Source organism: Pipistrellus hanaki (genome assembly GCF_964339955.1).
Source record: "Pipistrellus hanaki genome assembly, chromosome: 4".
Classification (NCBI taxonomy): Eukaryota; Metazoa; Chordata; class Mammalia; order Chiroptera; family Vespertilionidae; genus Pipistrellus; species Pipistrellus hanaki.
The window spans coordinates 7646077-7660749 of NC_140506.1; the positions used below are offsets into that span (position 1 = coordinate 7646077).

Consider the following 14673-nt stretch of genomic DNA (forward strand, 5'->3'; position numbering starts at 1 on the left):
GGAGCGGCGGGGAGCGGGCGGGAGGCTCGGCCGCGCGTCACTGACGTCCGGGTCCTCCCCTGGCGGCCTCGCCCCCCGGGCGGCGGGAGGGGCCCGGCGCGCTTTTCCGGGTGAGCGGCTCGTTGGCGGGCGCTCCGCCACCCCAGCCCCCGGTGCACCGTGTAGCCTGGAGGGGGGCACGGTGTCTGCTTTCCCAAGGTCAGGGTTAAGGGCGGCGCAGGACGGTCACTTGCTGCTTTTCCCAGCTAGTGCCTGGCTCATCCCCCGCTGCTTGCCCTCCTCCCCCTGCCCCCCTGCTTGCCCTCCCCCGCCTGTGCAGCGTCCTCCAGTCCTCCGTTTCTCAGTCCCTCTCCCCGCACCGGCCCTGGTCTGTGCGGCCAGTGTGCTCCGAGGACCTGGCCAGAGCCTCTGCCGTGCGTTGCGACCAGGCGGGCCTGGGAGAGGGGGACAAGAGTAGGACTGGGCCTTTGGCACATCTCCCCACCCTGCCCCATTATCCACGTCTGTATGTATTTATTTATTTTTTCCAGAATCTTCCAACCTGGAGTCCCAGAAAGCCCAGGGATTACTCAGCAGATGCAAACCTACAGGTGTGGATTCCTTTGATCTCAGCGCCATAACTTTTCTAAGCCGAGTTCGGATTGCTTATTATTCTCAGAACTGGCAGTAAGGTTCACGGAAAGAAATTCATGCAAAGCTTCCGGCCCCGTTATAAACACTCAGTGAGCAAATGCGAGGCATCTTGCTAAGTGTCCTCAGGGGCTGTGGTGACCTGGCCTGGCACTTGCTTCTCTCCTGGCTTCCCCTTTCCGCCGGCGCCTTGAGGACAGGAGCCCGGTCTGGTTTCTGCAGGGCCCTCTGTGTGTGCACTCAGAGTGGGAGGACAGAGCGGAAACGCAGAGAATGTTCTATTTACGGGGACCAAGTCCTGGGAATGTGGCTATCCGTTTTGAACCAAAGCAAAGCAAATAAGATCATTCAGTGCGACCTTAGCGTCCTTAGCAGGTAAACTGAGGCAGTGGCCAAGCACAGTCCAGCTTAAAGTGTCCATCAAAGCGCTTCCGTTTCCCAGTATTCTTTTAACTCGGATCTCTCCCACCCTTCCCCCACCTAACCCCCCCCCCCCCCATCTAATTTAAGGGAGCAGAATGCCAAGGTAGACTAATTACATAAGAAGAAATTAACCTAGTAATGTCCTATAGTTTCAGCAGAAGTTGGCTAGAAGGGAAATCCGGGTATTCGAACTAAAGTCCCCTTGCGAGGCCTCCCACAGCATGTAAGGGATGTGGCGCAGCACAAAGTGGGACCAAGCTGATGATCCCAACTGGGTCCGCTCTCCACTCGCCCTTCCCAAGAGAGAGCTCGTGACATGGAAACTATCCTTGGCAGCCGGGTCCTGGTCAGATGACTGGCTCTTGGCTGCTCTGCCTGTGCTCCTCCAGAGGGAAAGACCCAGGTTTGCAGCCTGTACTCCCTCCGGGTGACTAAGCCTCCTGGAAAAATCAGACTCTTCGTGCTATGCCCAAAACACGCTGTGCTGTTCTCGGATGACTTTACAAGTTCTTTTTGCATTTTTTTTTTAAGTAGAATGTGAGTATCTTCACCTTGAACAAATGGCAGCACAGATCTTCTGTACAGATTCTGTCCCTCCTGGCTTCTCAAAGCCATTTCCATTGTAATCTGTGTACACATCTATTTTTAAAAATTGTCTGAATATTTCTGAACTAGCAAGAATAGTTCCTCCTTGCTTGGAAGGGTAATCTGTGTCGAGTAGAGCATATTCTGGAAGCTTTTCTTTATGTAATCATGTAGAGCTTAACTTCCACATTTTTAAAAAGTGGGATGATTGAATTGAATTCAAAGCTTTTAAGCAAAAGGTCTGATTCCAGACAGACAAGGAGGGAGGTTTATTTTTTTATTATTTTATATATAACATGTATTATGGCATATCTAATATATTTACATGTACATAAATTTATATGTTTATAAATATATACATATATTTATATCAAATGAATACAGGCAATGTGCCAGAGTTAGTACAATTGTAAATTGTCATTCTCTACTTGAGGGCTTTTTTACTTAAATTCTCCTAAAATATGATGAATTAGCATCATCTCTCATTATTGAAAAATAGGACATAAAAAAAAGGAAGAAAGAAAAAAGGACATCCTGCCTTCACATTTGGTGGAGTGTTCCTCCAGGTTGATTTAGAGGATATATGAAGGCTTATTTCTCAAATGTGGTTTGACTGGTTTAACTTGTAACAGGAGTTTTTAACTGGGTCATAAAAAGAAGTATGGCCGACACTGGTTTGGCTCAGTGGATAGAGTGTAGGCCTGCAAACTGAAGGGTCCCAGGTTCGATTCCGGTCAAGGGCATTGGTTGCGGGCACATCCCCAATGGAAGCAGCTGGTCGATGTTTCTCTCTCATCAATGTTTCTAGCTCTCTATCCCTCTCTCCCTTCCTCTCTGTAAAAAAAAAAAAATCAATAAAATATATATTAAAAAAAAAAAAAAGAAGTATGAATGCTCCCTTTCATACCATGGTCCTTTAATGTATGAAAAAGAAATTTCTTTGGACAAATAATGTTTCTCTAGTGGATTTGAAAGACATAAATTTGAAATTTTACATGTATCTAAATGTAAGCATTTGTTTAATAATGCAAATCATCATCCCCTAATATACCTATTTTGTAAGCTTGTTATTTTCATAAGTCCTTTGAAGCACTGCCTTGTATGGAAAAAAATGTTTTTAATATTTGTTCAGTGGATTAAAAAGTGAATTGTTTGTGTATTTTCCTTAGGGGAAAAAAAAGTAAAATAAGAGCATGAGATTGTTGGAGAAGGCTCCACTCCAGGAATGAAAATGAACATTGTGTTAAGGAATGAAAGTAAACATTGCTACATTTAAACTTAAAGGAGCAAAAACACCCTCGTGATATGGTAGGCATTGAAGGATGCTCAGTCATGTTCCTTCTACTTGACACTTCTCAGTGGTTTCCCCACTGCCTTGGAGATCTAACTCCCATGCTTCTCTGCTGGCATAGAAAGGGACCCTCTCTTCCGGTTTCCCTCCTTCCTGCACACCACCTTTGTATTCCAAACTATAGCTGCCTCTTGTCTTTCACAGGATGAATTTACCCAACATCAAGATCAAACACTGACAGCAAAATGGCCAAGAACATGGGCTCCAGAGCTAGGCCGCTGGGTTCGGGCCTTAGCTCTGCCATCCCCTGCCCTGTGACCTCCTGCGATGCTGCATTCAGGAGAGCTGTGATTGGCCAGTGGTGAGGTCATGTCTGATTCATTATCCATTTGGGCTAGTCCGGTGTTCAAAGAGTATTCCTTGTACGTGCTTTTATTTTGCTTTTTAGATTCCACATGCATAAATATGAAATCATATGGTATTTGTCTTTCTCCTCTGACTATTTCACTTAGCATAATATCCTCTAGGTCCATGCATGTTGTTGTAAATGGTAAGATTTCATTTTTTTTTTTTTTTTATGGCTCAGCAATATTCCATGGTATATATGTATCACATCTCCTTTATCCAAGCCAAACAGAAACAGGCTTATAGATACGGAGACCAAACTGATAGTTGTCTGATTGAGGGGCGGTGGAGGGGTGGGGGGGTGCTGGTGAAAAAAAGTAAAGAGATTAATAAATATAAATTGGCAGTTACAAAATAGTCGTGGGATGTAAAGTACAGCAGTACAGCATAGGGAACAGAGTCGGTAATATTGTAATAGGAGCAGTCCCAGGTGGATTAGTATTATCCGGGAGATCACTTTGTAGGTTATATTAATCTCCAGCCACTAAGCTGTACGCCTGAAGCTAGTGTAATATTGAATGTCAACTGCAATTGAAAATATTTTTAAAGATTTTACCTTGTGAACACATATACAGTGTGTCCCAGAATACATACCTTTTTCTGAGAGCTCAATTGATGTTCCTTTCTTTTCAGATTTAACTCATTGGAATTAATAATTATTCAAAGTGTGTATACATTTTTTGGGATACCTATATTTCTGAGATGCTTTCTATATTTTTATAAACTGGAAAAGATCAGGATTCAAAGCCTGCTCTGAATGGTTTTAAAGACTGCTTTTACCTTTCCGCCTTCCTCTCTATGGGTGTCTGGCCGGCTCCCCAGTTTCTCTCATTCTGCCCTAACGTAGGACATCAATCTTATTTCTCTTGTTGGGATTGTTGCAGTTGCTTCCTAAGTGAACTGTCTTTCTCCCCTAAGTTAACCACTCTTAAAATTATCATTTCCACAAATACAGATCTGGTCTTCTTTTTATCTTTTTTTTATTTGTTGATTGATTAATTTTAGAGGGACAGAGAAAGAAACATCTATTTGTTGTTGCCATAACCAGATTGGCTCGGTGGATAGAGTGTTGGCCTGCTGACTGAAGGGTCCCAAGTTCGATTTCGATCAAGGGCATGTACCTTGGTTGCAGGCACATCCCCAGTGGCAGGTGTGCAGGAGGCAGCTGATCAATGATTCTCTCTCATTGATGTTTCTAGATCTCTATCCCTCTCCCTTCTTCTCTGTAAAAAAAATCAATAATATATATATTTTTTTTAAATAAAAAAATCTACTTGTTGTTCCACTTGTGCATTAATTGATTGAATCTTATATGTGCCCTGACCAGGAATCAAACCCACAACCTTGTCCCATCGGAAAGACACTCCAACCAACTGAACTACCCGGCCAGGTCCAAATCTCTTCTCAGATGCTTTCCTAAAATTTTTTGAGAAATCTCATAGGCTACAAGTCAAAATCCAGCATCTGATTATAGACAAGAGCTTTCTAACCCAGGCTCAGCAAACCATCTAACCGTGAGGGCCTTCCGAAGTACTTTAGTGTTCCACAAATATTATGTTTTGAAATTATGTTTCAACTATTCTGTCAACTCTAACAAAGCAGTAGCATGTATACTCAATTGTGGTGTAGCTCTGATTTTTAACATATTAAATATTACCAGATGATGCAGGTGGGAAACAGACCTCAGAATAATTTATGGCAAAGATGGGCTTTTTAAGCAGTAGAAAAAGAAGAATTACTCCCTAAATTGGGCTTATGACAATTTGCTGTAAAATTTGAAAAAATAATAGATTTTTATTTATCAGGATAAATATAAAAGACAACTCAGGTTGATTGAGTTACTAAATATATTTTAAAAGATTATTATGCCACCATTGAAAAAAAAAAAAAAGTATGTGTGGAAATGTTTAGGATAATTGTAAAAGGCAGAATTTAAATTGTGCTATGTAATGATCACAGCTATGTGTTATATATTTTTACATTAGGCCCAAACTGAAAAAGACCATTCAAACAATGAGAGAGAAAAAAAAATATGACGAGGGCAGGACTTTGGGTATTTTCCTGCATTGTTTAAAATATTGTACAACTTTTAATTAACTTTTAAAAAGAAGTATCACATAGTTTTAGTGTGAGTTCAAAGGATTTCAGAGGTATTTCCATTCATTGTAGTATTAGTCACAATAGCCAAATGTCAAAGTAACCTGAATGCCTACCCATGGATGAATGGATAAAGAAAATGGGATATAATCAATCATACCTTGCAAAAGAAGGCAATCCTGTCATGGGCTGCAATAAGAATGAACCTTGAGGTCATTATGCTAAATAAACCAGCCACAGAAGGACAGAAACTGGATGAAACCATTTATATGAGGTATCTAAAATAGTCAAACAGGAATTCAATCTGAAACTCTTTTGATTAGTTAATCCTATATAATAAAACCCTAATATGCAAAATGACTGAACCAGGGAGACAACTGTTCACTATGACGTTCATTGAAAACCAGGGGGCAGACAATCAATGCAGGAGCTGCCCCCTGGTGGTAAGTGCACTCTCACAGGGGAATCACAGCTCAGCCAGATTAGCTGGTTAGTGCAGCAGTGGTGGTGGGAGCCTCTCCCGCCTCCACAGCCTTCCTAAGGACCTCTTGGGGGATTTCCAACTGCTGGCTTAGGCCTACTCCAGGGAGAGTGGGCCTAACCCGGCAGTGGAGTGGATCTAAGCCTGCAGTGGGACATCCCCCTCAGGTCCAAAAGTTATGCACTTAGCCTCTAGTATATAATAAAACAAAGGATTTTTTTGATACATTTATTTTGTTTAAAGTCAAACTTATAGAAATAGAGTAGCATGGTGGTTCCCAGGGGCTCAGGGGAGGAGGAATGAGGAGTTGGCATCCAACAGGTATGAAGTTTCAGTTATGCATGATGAGTAAATTCCATAGATCTGCTATACAACACTGTACCTAGAGTTAACAACGATGTGTCGAGTAATTAAAAATGTGGTAGATCATAGATCTCATGTTGAGTGTCCTTACCGCAAAATAGACATACATATATTTCATATAGAAAATATGTTTTTCTATATAAAATATTACTATTTTATATTTTGTAAAAGTAGCAAGCATCCCCCAGCCCCCAATCTCAATCTGGGAATCCAGGAAGTGTTTCGGAAGACCTGGCAGGTACCGGGTTTGACACCACATATTAATATTTCCCGTTGGCTGCTCAGAATTTTGAAGCCCTAATAATCGTGGAATATGTACTTACCCAAAGATGAATGAGGGTGAAAGTAAAACTCTTCAGTTGGCAAACAAAGTAATCAAGATACTATCTTACTTCCTCTACACTTGTGAATCACTAATGGGCATGAGCCAGCAGCGCGGTGACTTGAAACACGGCGCTGTCCAGCCTCCGGTACACCTGTGGCTTTCTGCTCGGGCGTGCCCTCTGGCTGCCCTCGCGGATGCCTGAGCAAACACTCCTGACTGAGGGCATGACGGGAGAACCGCCTCCTCTAGTGCCCAGTTCTAGAACATAGCCACTCGGAAAGCCCTGACGTGCTGCTCGCTGGAATGCACTCAGGAGAGTACTGCGAGGAACTCTCTTAGCACCTACCCCATGTCAGGGAAAGGCACGGAGACTTGACCAGACAAGCTTCAGTTCCCGTTTTGGATAAGGACCTTGGAGAAAAATGGTTTTCCTAGCAAGATCTTGTGATCATTATGATTTCCCACTGTCTTTATTTTCTGCATGTTCCAAAGTAGTGGTCTACAGACTTATTTGTGCGTGTGATTCACCCGAATGAGTTTTATTTTATTTTTTAAATATATTTTATTTTATTTTATTTTATTTTATTTTATTTTACAGAGAGGAGGGGAGAGGGATAGAGACTTAGAAACATTGATGGGAGAGAAACATCAATCAGCTGCCTCCTGCACACCTTCCACTGAGGATGTGCCCGCAACCAAGGTACTTGGCCTTGACTGGAATCAAACCTGGGACCTTTCAGTCCGCAGGCCGATGCTCTATCCACTGAGCCAAACCAGTTAGGGCCACCTGAATGAATTTTAAAGTTGAAAACCACATGAACGTCAATAAACACATACATGTTATGCATGTGTGTTTATTTCTTTATAAATTAAAAGCTGATTTTTATAACACAACAAGCACAATACAGTGTCAGTAGGGGACTGTTCTATAAAATTTGACTATGTCATCAGCCTCTGGACTAATTAGTCTGTGGATACTCATTAACTATGTCATCAGTCTCTGGACTAATTAGTCTATGGATACTCATTAATGCTTCCTTCTATGTGGCACTGCCTAAGGGCTAGTGATTCAGTTGTGAGTAAGACAGACAGATATGGTTCCTGATGTCATGGAGTTTATCTCTTGGTAGAGATTAAGAATGAACAAGAATTCATCCATTCTTACGCAGGGATAGTCAGTGAGAAGTACAGTTTTGAGAGTATATAATAGACATAAAGGGGAGAGGGGTGTTGAGGAAGACTTTCTGTAGGAATTGTCTTTAAATTGGGACCTTAAGAATCAGCAGAGGTTAGCTAGTTGAGGGAGGGGGGGAAGGGGGAGAATAGCATAGGTAGAGAGAACAACGTAAGCAAAACTCTAGTTTGACAATAAAACCCAGAATGAGTAAAGGTGGTCCGAAGACAGATTGGGTATAGGACCTTGAAACATGTGGGAAGAATTGTCCTTTTTCTAAAAATAAAACAAAACAAAAAAGCTATTGAAGTTTTGAACCAAAGGGTACATTGATCAGACTTGAACTTTATAATAAAATATCACTCCAGTTGTGGTGCAAAGAATTTATAAAATTATCTATTTGTGGTTTTCTTCATTAACACCATTAAAGTGATGATCTACATTTATTGACACATAAAATTGTGTGCTCTGCAATGCTGATTAAAGAAAGGGTTATAGAGAGCATATATGGTATGAGTCCATTTATGCAAATTATTAAATTGTGGATATATATAAATATATATATATACACAGAGGTTTATGAAGATGTGTTTAAATGTGTATTGAAATGTATGACTATGTATGTATGGGTGTGTAAAATGCTAATAGTGGTTATCTGTCAGTGGTAAGACATTGAGTGAAAATAGCTTTCCTTTTGTGCATTTCAGAATTATTTTATTCTGAGCACAAATCGTTTTACAAGGGCAATAAGTCTATTTTCTAAAAATGTTCATCTCCAGCTAAATACCTGAGAGAAAAGGTTAGGGCCTGTGTCTTTCTAAGCCATCCTGGCCTCCTCCGTAGTGCTCAGCTTCCTGGAGAGTCATGCGGTGCAACTTTCAGGTATGTCAGTACAATTGCCTTGATAAGAAATGATTGGAGCCATTTGTGATAAGGCGAGTCTAATAGTCCAGGTTATTTGTATAAGTAAATATTGATTTAACAATAAAAGTGGATTACCTCAGCGATCAGCTAATGACTTTACAACAGAATGTCCTTAAAAACCTCTGGCACACCTAACTGAAACACAGCAGCCTGATGCTCGGCCAGAGTGGCTCAGTTGGTTGAGCATTGTCCTGTGCACCAGAAAGCAAAAAGCTCTCACATCAATGTCTCTCTCCTCCCTCTTCCTCTCTCCCTCTCCCCCTCAATCCTTTTCTCCCTCCCTTTCTCCCTTTCTCTAAGCATGTCCTTATGTGAGGATTTTTTTAAAAAATTCAAGAAACACATCAGCATATAAGATACAAACTTATTCCTGTGTCTGATATCTTTTTTGTGTATGGCAAAAACATCATGTGTAGTGAAAAATGAACATACCCTATGAAAATAGTGTCACTTGAGTGCTAGGAAACCGCGAACATTAACGTATCCCATAAAATGAATGTCAATTTTGCACCATATGATTTGTGCTGGGTGAGCACTGCCAAGAACCGAAGATACCATGTATGTATGCACACATGTATCTTAGCTTACATTTAATTCGCTAAGACTGAGAAAGGCAACAGAGACTGTCCGCACGGTACCAGGAATGCTAAAGTATAAAATGAGGCCAGATTAACTAGGCAACAGTGTGTTGGCCTTTCGGATAATTGTCTCTGAGAAACTTAAAGAATCTGCAGTTCTCATCCGGACTGGGTGGGAGGGGCTGAGGGAGGGAAGCAGGCAGGGGGGCTCTTTGGAACTGGTTTCTGGTGTGTGTGTGTGGGCGGGGGGGGGGGAGTGTAAGGGCACAATGCACCTTTGGGCACCAGGCGGAACTGCTGCATGCAGACATGGTAGCCACGGGGAAGGGATTAGGGATCAGGCAGATACCACCTGCAGCAGACATTTGTGTTATTGCGACTGAGCAGCCACCCATCACCCTTTTCCTGACAAGAGTACCCACAACTTCTTAAATAAAACCTTTCTTTCCCTTCTCACATGTCAAATAGTTTGGGTGGGATGGACCCACCTGCTCCAAGGGTGTGAGTGACCTCGGCCTGGCCTCGGGGACAGTGATGGGCTCAGGGATAAGCCTGTGATCGGATTCAGATGAGTGAGGGTCAGGCTCTTCCGTTTGGTTCCGATTGTTAGGGCAGAAAAGGCTCTTCCTTAATGACAATTTCTAAGAGTGAGCTTGGGAGCCCAGCCTGCTAGGGGATGAAGCAGCCAGAGGCAAGGGAAAGGGAGTTCTGAGGGACCTTGTTCTAATGACTTTATTTTGGTCTCAGTTTCACAGTGACATCAGCTAACAAATGATTACACAAATATTTTTAGCCTAAGCTATTTTAGGTCTAATTTCCTGTCCGTTACAACAAAAGAGCCCCAGGTGATTGTGGCAGAGATGGCCAATATCTATTCTTATTTCCTCCCCAGAGCCATGGTCGGCAAACTGCGGCTCGTGAGTGTGGCTCTTCCTCAAAATACCACGGCCTGAGCCAGTCTATTTTGAAGAAGTGCCATTAGAAGAAGTTTAAGTTTAAAAAGATGGGCTCTCAAAAGAAATTTCAATCATTGTACCGTTGCTATTTGGCTCTGTGAACTAATGAGTTTGCCTATGACTATCCCAGAGTAAGAAAACTGCCCTAACCAACTGCTTCACACTGAAATGCTATGTGTTATGAGAGCCCTTAGTTCTGGGGAAAGCAGGACAGCTGGTCACCTTGGGAGGCATGCCTGGAGGACAGCCTACATTTTCCAGCCTGGAACAGCCTGTGATTAAGCTCTGATCAGGGGGATGGAAGTGCAAAGGGTCACTGAGGTTCCAGGAAACTTCCATGAAAGGAGAGAACCTGATCTCCCTCTCTTCTTTCCCGCTGACCGGAACATGAATGTGGTGGCTCCACCAGCCCTTAGAGGTCAAGAGTAAGCCTTGGGAATGGAACAGACACCTTGGAGTGCGGTGTGACTGGATGGACCACCTCCAGACTTCTTGAACTGGAGAGAGAAATGAGCATTTTCTGTGTTTAAGCCTCAGGGTGGTTGTTTTTCGTTTTGGTTTTTCTGTAATTCACAGTTTAATCTAATCCGAATTCACTGATGAGTGTTTAATTGAAAGAAACCCCTTTTAAGGTGTGTTTGCCTCTCAAAACATTACACCTCCTTTAAGTTCATTTTTCCAAACTCAACTCTCTAACGTGGTCACAATTTGAACATGAGAAAATGCTCTTTGTTATAAATATAAGTCACCAATTTGGGGGTGAACAGTAGAGATAACAGGTAATGGGGCTCATTTATGACATATTTGTAGTGGGGATTTTTGCTTGCCTACTTGGCATCCACTTCTCTACCTGTTAACAGAACCCCAATTTTGTGCAGATTTCCGTATCCAACCTTCTTCAGCACACTCTGCATTTCAGATACGGAACTGGAACTTGTTATAGTAGTTTTATGTGTCACCTCGGCTAGGCGGTAGTATTCAGTCATCTAATCAAGTACTAGCCGTGTGTGTGTGTGTGTGTGTGTGTGTGTGTGTGTGTGTAAAATCACTCCACTGGTTCCTTTCTCTGGAGAATCCTGCCTGGTGCAGATTTGATCAGCATAAGGCAATTTTGACCCAGGATCAGTAATTGGTTTTGGGCCAGGTGTGTTCAACCAGATAAACCAACATTTGATCTGGGATTCTGGACCAGGTCTCCTAATGAATCTAGGAGGGCTTCTGGCAGTCACTGCCTCTCTGCTCCTCTCACATCGTGTCCTCAGCCAGGAGGCCTGGAACTGCTGCCGTCCCTTCACTGTCAGGCCAAGGACAAAGCCAGCACAGGAGGGACGCAGAGCCCAGAGCCTTGCTGGGAAATGCCGCTGGGCCACTGGTTCACGTCAGCCCTGGAGCCTGCGCTGCCTCTGGGATTTGTGTCCCACAGCACGTTCTTCCTCCCTGTTTCAGTTGTTTTCTGACCACAGCCAAAATTTAAGCTGCAGCCAAAGGTTTTCCCCTGACACAAAGCTTTTCATTAAGACAGCGAGCGCAGCTGATCTGTTGTAATCCAGGTTTTGTGTGGATATGGTTTTAAAATGTTTGCTTATCAGGGATTTAAAACGGCAATGTAAATCAAAGTGTAGCTTTTAATGGATTCTTTGCAAGTCAAGTAGCAATTACTTGTAATGTTTTTTGTTAATTTGCATTAGGATTATTAAGATTGGCATGATTGGAACTTCATTAGAACTTCTTAATGTATTCTATCTTTAAATGTCGTGTCCCCAACATAGCACACAGCTTGGAAGCTTGGAAGTATTGCAGCAATAGTGCGAGCTTATTAGAACTGGTTTATTTGGCAGATACATCTTACAGGTAATATGGATAGTATTTAAAATGCTAAAGGAGCTGAAGCTGGTTTGGCTCAGTGGATAGAGCATTGGCCTGTGGACTGAGGGGTCCCAGGTTCGAATCCGGTCAGGGGCATGTGCCTTGGTTGCGGGTACATCCCCGGGGGGGGGGGGGGTGCAAGAGGCAGCTGATCGATGTTTCTAACTCTCTATCCCTCTCTCTTCCTCTCTGTAAAAAAAATCAATAAAATATATTTTTTAAAAAAAGAAAATAGTAAAACAAGGCTGCCTATGGAATAGGGAAAAAGATGAATTACCATGGGATGCAGAGTAGGAGAAATAGTTTCTTGTAAGATAAAATGAGACCAGAAAACCTAAATGGCACAACTGTCTTTCTGTTCTGTTCCTGGATGAATTTATTCTAGAGCTTAAATTATATAGTTCTTATTAGTTAAGGCCCCTCTGATTATCATGCCTTTAATTTTTTGAGCTCTTTTTACACAGATCAGCTCTTAATTACCATCCTGCCTAGAGGGGTTCAGACTCCCCTGCCATCCCTCCCCTCTCTTACCCTTCCTCCCTTCCTCTCCCATCTCCCTCTCCCTCTCCCTCTCTCCAAACTCAAAAACTGGATTGCTGCCCTAGTCAGTTTGTCTCAGTGGATAGAGCATCAGCTTGCAGACTGACGGGTCCCAGGTTTGATTCCGGCTAAGGGCACATGCCCAGGTTGCTGGCTTGATCCCCAGTGGGGGGTGTACAGGAGGCAGCCAATCAATGATTTTCTTTCATCATTGATGTTTCTGTCTCTCCCTCTCCCTTCTTCTCTGAAATCAATAAAATAATTATGTTTTTTTTTTTAACTGGATTGCCAATTGCTTTTTCAGATGAATGTAAAGTCACATTATATAAAAGTTTTGTTCAGCTTGGGTTTACATGAAGACCTCTAGAAATCAGCAAGGCTCAATTCTTGTCTCCCTCACCAGTGTGTTCCTCCTCCAGAGTCCTCTGGGTCAGTAAATGTCCTGCCATTGGCCAAGTAGCTCTTGACAGAAACCTGGAAGTTATCCTTACTCTCTCTCCCTCGCCTCTCACATCAAACTCTCTATCCCTCTCCCGTCCTCTCTGTAAAAAAAAAAAAAATCAATAAAATCAATCAAATAAATAATAAACTCATCACAAAAATTGTTTTTAAAAAAATCCTGTGTGAGTGCTATTGGCTCTGCCCATGTAGTGCGTCAGACTGATTCACTTCTCTCCATTCCCACTGTCCCTATGACCACCTAATTGGATACCTGAATTGGCCATGGCCAGAGACAGGATTAGTTAATATGGACGTGGCCAATGGGGGCTCACCTTGCCCCTATGGGTTCATTTCCATGGTTGTGAGTGAGGTACTCACCTCTGGAGATAACCTGTGCTTGTCAGCCTCACCTTGCTCTAATTCCCCGCCTCCCCTCCCCTCCACACACACACCAGCAGCAGCCTTAGGCCTTCTTTCATTCCTGCAAATACCTAGCTCTTCCCAAACGCAGTCTTCGCACATGCTGTTCACGGTGCCTGCTATGCTCTTTCTTCTCCACTGTGCTGATTATAGACTTAATGCTTCTCAGCTCCCAATTATTATTATATTATTATTATTATTATTATTATCATCATCATCATCATCATCATCAACATCATCAACATCATCGTCGTCGTCATCGTCATCATCATCATCATCATCATCATTTGGCTTGTTTTATGAAAATCTATCTGTTCCTTTAAATTAATTTCCTTTGTCAGCAGACACCATGCTAAACCTTGTCAGTAGAGGGAACTAGAGAGACACCGCAGGAGGCAAAAGGTCTTCCTGGGTCTGATTTCCTTTCTTGGCGGCTCCTGTACGTGGGCTGCTCCTCTGGCATCAGGCTCCTTCTTGCACACATGCAGCTTCCTGGCACCCCCTGGGCAATTGTGTACGGAGTGCCTCCTCACCTCGAGCAGCTTTTCCCAGAACCCTGGAGATGCAGATTTCTGGCAAGTTCCAGAGGGTGGAGTTCCAGCAAGTTCTACAGATATAGAGTGCAGGGACCTCCCTGCCATCCAGCCACCCACAGCCATGAGCGCTCTTCCCAGGGGTTCTGGATCTCTAGCTCAAGGGTATTCCTTATCTCTGCTATTCCTCTGTTACTTCTTACTAGGCAATCCATTGTGACTCCAGTCCCCCCCACCCCCACCCCTCCGCCACGAATAGTTAATAATTATTTTTATCAAATTTCCCTGTTTCAATTACACGTGGTTCCTCTCTCCTGATTGGATTCCCAGACTGATACACACCCCCAATTTCACCTGGCTAATTTTACTCATTCTTTAGGTGTTAATATCATTTTCTCACATCTCAAATCATATCCCTCTCCTTTTTATTCATAACATCTTCCACAATTCTAAAAATTACATATGAATTTGTGTGACATTATGCCTTTGCCTTGCCCCCTTGAGAATAAGCTCTAGGAGGGTAGTGATCATGTTTATTTACTGATATAATCCCAGTGCCTGTTATAGTGCCCGACCCAACAATGGTCATTAAATGAAAAGAGGGGTGAATCTTTAATGAGGTCTTATTATATGCAAGTTGC

General features: G+C 42.8%; 1 long non-coding RNA gene across 1 annotated transcript; it reads left to right on the forward strand.

Moving 5' to 3' along the window:
• The first annotated feature begins 91 nt into the window (after positions 1 to 91).
• On the forward strand, positions 92 to 4555 carry LOC311621552. Its single transcript, XR_014794847.1, has 3 exons — positions 92 to 198; positions 531 to 590; positions 3134 to 4555. It is a non-coding gene; the product is annotated as an uncharacterized lncRNA (long non-coding RNA).
• Positions 4556 to 14673: the final 10118 nt, after the last annotated feature.